Source organism: Mus caroli, unplaced genomic scaffold (genome assembly GCF_978045245.1).
Source record: "Mus caroli unplaced genomic scaffold, Mus_caroli_1 scaffold_4, whole genome shotgun sequence".
Classification (NCBI taxonomy): Eukaryota; Metazoa; Chordata; class Mammalia; order Rodentia; family Muridae; genus Mus; species Mus caroli.
In genome coordinates, this window is record NW_028227259.1 from 155,064,210 (window position 1) to 155,069,802 (window position 5,593).

The 5,593-nt window shown below is 46.6% G+C and overlaps 1 pseudogene; it reads right to left on the bottom strand.

The window, feature by feature from the left end:
* Positions 1-263: 263 nt before the first annotated feature.
* On the bottom strand, positions 264-351 carry LOC147005419 (small nucleolar RNA U3; annotated as a pseudogene).
* Between the last annotated feature and the right edge of the window lie 5,242 nt (positions 352-5,593).

Genomic DNA, 5,593 nt, shown 5'->3' on the forward strand with positions numbered 1-5,593 from the left:
AGTCATTTCTCCAAATTAATTTTTAACTTCTTTCAGTGTGTCGCTTAAAATAAAATTTTTATCTCACTAAGGGGGAAAAACAGTGGGAGGGAAGAAAGAAGGGAGGGGATGCTTAACCTTCAAGTGTTAGCAGCACACAGAATTCAATGTGCTTTACATAAATCAGAATCAGGGAAAAGCCAGGTGAGGTAGTGCATTACCATAGTCCCAGCTACTCAGGAGACTGAGCAGGCAAACCAACCCCAGTTTCAAGGCCAGCCTGCACTATAGAGTGAGTTTAAGGCTAGTCCAGGCTATGCAGAGAGTTACTTTGTAACGGACTATAGAAATGATCCCTGAAAGTTTAGTCTTGATAGTTATTTTGTAAATTCCTCTTATCTTAGTATCTCCCAGAATTCCATGCCCCCTCAACTATAGGTAAAAGTGAGACTTATTTACAGTAAAGCTACAGTGTGAGCTCCTGGGTCGTCTTTGTCAACTTCTTCACTCACATCATTTGTTAATGAAACCTTTAGTGTTTATTCATTTATTTTTATGTGTACTGATGCTTTTTGTCCTCCCACATATATATATATGTATATATATATGTGGGAGGACAAAAAAAGCATTTATGTATATATATATATGCACCATATCCATACAGTGCCCATAGGGGCCAGGCAAGGGTGTCAGATCCTATGAAACTGGTTAAGGACAGTTTTGAGACATCCTGAGGGTGCTGGGGAAGTGGACTCAGGTCCTCTGAAAGAGCAGCCAGTGCTCTTGACCGCTAAGCCATCTCTCATGCCCAGCTGTGGTCTTTCTAGTACAGGGAAGCCTGTGATAGAAGCACCTTCTATAGAAAGTGTCCAGTGAGTGTAGCTAGTGACTTTTAAGGTCAGTGGGTGTCTCAGACTCACGGGGGAGGGGGGGGACTCAAATGCCTCCCTGGCTGGGATGAACAATGCAAAGCAGTGTGGGGCTGCAGCTGGCCCCTCAGGCTGGGATGCAAATTGGACTCCTGGGGACACTGAGTCAAGTATACAGGAGTCAGCATGCTTAGGGTGAGCCTCTGTGGTGGGAGGGAAGGGAGCAGGGCAGAAAAAGGGAGGACTCTTAACAGCAGTTATGTCACCCAAGCCCATGTGGGGATCTGAAACTGGGTGGCCATTGGCTTGTCCCCCATGTGGACCTGTCATGAGATTTGAACTGTTTCAGCAAAGAGGCATGATTGTGAGCAAACCAGTATTTTCCTGCTGAAGAGTGTGTGTGTGTGTGTGTATGTGTGTATCTATATTTGTTTATATGTCTGTGTGTGTGTGTGTGTATCTGTATGTGTGATTGTATATGTGTGTGTATGGTGTGTGTGTGTGTGTATCTGTATGTGTGTTTATATATATTTGTGTGTATGGTGTGTGTGTATCTGTGTTTTTATGTGTGTTTGTATATGTGTGTGTGTATAGTGTGTGTGTCTGTGTATCTGTATGTATGTTTGTATATGTGTGTGTGTGGTGTGTGTGTGTGTGTATCTGTATATGTGTTTGTATGTGTGTGTGTGTATGGTGTGTGTGTGTGTGTGTGTGTGTGTGTGTCTGTGTGTGTGTGTCTGTGTGTGTCAGAGAACAACTTTCAGAGGTAAGTTCTCTCTTTCCATTACACAGGTCCTAGGAATCGAACTTAGGTTACTAGGCTTGACCACAAGCTCTGTTACCAGCTGAGACATTTCATCAGCCCAGCCAAAGTCATTCTTAAGGATTATGACAGTTAATAAGTATTATCGAACCACATTTCTAGCAAGTTGAGTGAATGTCCTTCCATCCCTGGCTAGGGGATTTTAATGGCTAGCACTCTACAGCTTGACTTTCTTGGAGCCTTTGTCTTCACAGGTCTTGGGATTCTGTCCCTTAGGACTCTGGTGAGTCTGAATATCATGGGGGCTCATGGTTCCTGCTGCTACAATTTCCTCATTCTCTCTTTCCTCTGTTCCTTTTCTACCTACCCTGAGCCTCACCTGGCACTTCAGCAGTGCCAACAGGCGTATGCAGGGACAACCCAGACCTTCACCCAAGGGATACAAGTCCTCACTTGCATTTGCTTCTTGGGCCATGGATGTTGCACTATCCTAATAGAGTGTCTATTTCTGTGGTAAGGACCCTCACCAGAAGCATCATGGGAAGCAAAGGCTTTATCTGGCTTCTGCATCAGAATCGATCATCAAAGGACGTCGTCTACAAAGGAACTCAAGGCACCTGGAGAAACCTGGAGGCAGGAACTGAAGCAGATGCTGTAGAGGGGTGCTGCTTGCTGGCTTGCTCCCCATGGCTTGTTCAGTTTGCTTTCTTTTATCACCCACCTGCCCAGGATGCACCACTTAGTGCTGGGCCTTCCCCCATTAATAGTTAACCAAGAAAAATGCCCTATGGACCTGCCTATGGCCAATCTGAGGAAGGCATTTTCTCAAGTGAGGTTCTGCTTTTCAGATAACTCTTGGCTTATATCAAGTTGCCAAAATCCTAACCAGGACATGGACTTGCCCATTTACTGACCAGTTGGTAAAGGCAGGTAATTGGAGATAGCCAAGTGGCTCACTTAGATGCCAGACACATTGCTTCTTGCCTCTATTTATAACAGCAACTTGATCCCCTTCTGCTGACTAGGGTCTGTTGCCTCTGTCAAAACAGTGATCCTGTTTTCATGTCTGGTGTCTTGGCATAGACAAAGTCCTGGTGGCAGAGTGTTGAAAGTTTACTGCGTTTCTTCTCATGTCTACCAGTAGGTGTGGCTCCTTTAAATGCCAGACATGGCTCACTCAGAGAGCTACAGGTGCAGGCACCCGAGGCGAGTGGGGATATCCCTACTCCTACGCCTGCTCCTGGAACATGCACCTACCCTGGGGAGGACAGAGCATTACAGACTGCTGATTTAGCATGGAAACTGTGTCTCACAGAGTGTACCAATCTATGTCAGGGATGCTATCCAAACTAGCTGCTCAGTCAGGTGTTCTTCTAGCTAATGACAGACAGAGCCATGTGAGATGCCGGAGAGTCATGTGTCATATCTCCTTTGCTGTCAACAGGGCTCTTAAATGTTACACAGGCTGATGGGTTGTGTCAGATATGAAATAAACCCTTGCGAGGGTGTTCAATAGGACTGATGCCTGAGCAACCCCACCCCCAAGCAAGTAAGGCCACATAAAGGGGCAGCCTACATCAGAATAGAGTCAATCATGTCAAACCAACTACTGGTGCTCCTAACGTGGGAGTGTACCATGATGCTAGGCTTCCTCAGGGATGTGTCCTTCCTGGGGCGCAGCGTTGATGTGTGTTGCTGACATGGTTTCATCTAGCCTGGCAGTGTCTAAGTGAGGGGAGAGGAAGGCTGCATTGTTGAGTCCATGGGTAGCTTCTACCCCTGCTCTTATGGCTACCCCTTTGCGTGACCACAGAGTCAGCCCAACAAATAACTACTTGAAAAGATCTTGGGTTCAAATGTCAAATAGAGTAAATATCTACAAGCCTAATTTACCTAATCAAAATCACCTTGGAGTCTTCAAAATGTAGGGTGAGGGATGCTCCAGGAGAATCCTGGGAACTACCGTCCTCCAAAAGGAGGATGTAGACATTGCCTTCAACCAAGCAGGCTACAAAAAAGGAAACCTGAGTGTCTCCCACAGTTTACTGCCACTCAGTGCAACTAAAAACTGCTCAGAGACCCAGTGAACATAGGAGGGATTAAAGAGGCAAAAGATTGGTACAAGGTGGCATCTTTGAAGCCCTCATAGTCAAACGGGGCGCAGAGAGAATCAGACCAGCAATCGATCAGTGAACTTAAACAAATGGCTGGTCCGGTCACTCAGCCTATTTTTCCCTCCTCACTACTGTTAGCATTCTGTCTAAGCTCCACCCCACAGTTACCTGGCAACAGCCAGGTAGGCCTGACCCACTATAAAAGGGGCTGCTTGCCCCTCCTCACTCTCTTGCTCTTCCTTTCTTGTTCCTGCTTTGTCTCCTCGCCCCTTTCCCCCTCTCTCCCCATTTCCTTCCCCATCTCTCTCCACTCATGCTCATGGCTGGCCTCCACTTCCTCTCTCTCTCTCTCTCTCTCTCTCTCTCTCTCTCTCTCTCTCTTTCTCTGCCTCTACTACCCTCTTAACTCCCCTCCCCATGCCCCGAATAAACTCTATTCAGTGGTGTCCTTGGTCCTTCACAGGGAAGGGATGTCTTAGCATGGGCCCACTGAGGCATCCCCTTCCCCCACACTTCACCACACCCCATAGAACATAGCCTTCTCTCTTTATCTTTTTATAACACAATAACTACTTCCCAATGCAAGCAAGACACAGAGATGACTCATCACAAAGTCCAAAGGTGGCATCTGGGAACCCTGATGCACCTCTGAAGAGGAGGTCAGAGAGTTCACAGGTAAAAGACGAGGTTGGAAATACTTTTAAAGAATATAAGTTCACGGACTAGTGAGCCACGGTTATGCATTTAGGAGCAGTCGTCTTTTGCGAGTGACAACACACTGTCCACGTACTTGGGCAGGAGAGATAGAAGTTAATAAATGAACACGAAGGGACTCAGAAAAGAGCATTGCTGATAGAACACAGCAGAGCTGGGTGGATGCCAAACAGCCATGGGCACGCCGCAGAGAGGAGGAACAACAGAAGCGCTTTCCAACAAATAACCAACAAATGTGGTGCGGAGGGCAGAGAGACTGCTGAAGGGAGTTGGATCGTTGTGCTGGGCCAGGAGGATTAAGATGAGTTTGCTGCTTATATCCAGACACCGTGCCATGTGCTCCCAGCTCGAGGGGGCTGCAGCCAGAACGCTGAGCAAGCCCAGCATGACATGTGCACAGACGTGGTCCCTCTCCCTCGGCAAGAGAAGCCCCAATGCCTTCCTGGTTCCAAATCGCCTGAAATTGAGGTGTATGAAACTGGGTACTGGCTGGTAAATTTACCTTAGTAAGGCACGGCACGCTCTGAGCTCCACTGCCGATCAAAGGTGGACTAATTCAGGTTACCTGGAGGGAAGGTTCACACGAGTCATCTCTCTCTCTCTCTCTCTCTCTCTCTCTCGCTCTCGCTCTCGCTCTCTCTCGCTCTCTCTCGCTCTCTCTCGCTCTCTCTCGCTCTCTCGCTCTCGTTCTCATCTCATCCCATGGCAGATGGGTGCACTCTGTTGTGGCTACAAAACTCAGGAACTCAGGCTTGCTAATTCAGGTATCGGGTGGGATGAAACCAAGGGCCTCGTTTGTTCTGTTTTCATGGCACAAGGGTTTGCTCATAGAGATAAAAAGGTGTATACAAACATCTGTGCTCATCTGTTCATATTAATAAAGTGAATGCTGGATGGGAGATCAGCGCCTTCACTAGAATGGTAATTAGTTAAAACACAGCCATTGAACTGGAATTTGCTTGATTTATTCATCTTATATTCAAGCTATTTGTGTAGAAGGAAGGTCTTTAGAATGGATGGCAGATAGATTTTTATTATGAGACCGCATAATATGCATTTTTAAAGATAATACAGGTCTTCAGCCTGTACGGCACATGTCATAGCTAATAAGCTGGGGTTGGGGAAAATTGAAGTCAATGAAAGAATTATGTAAC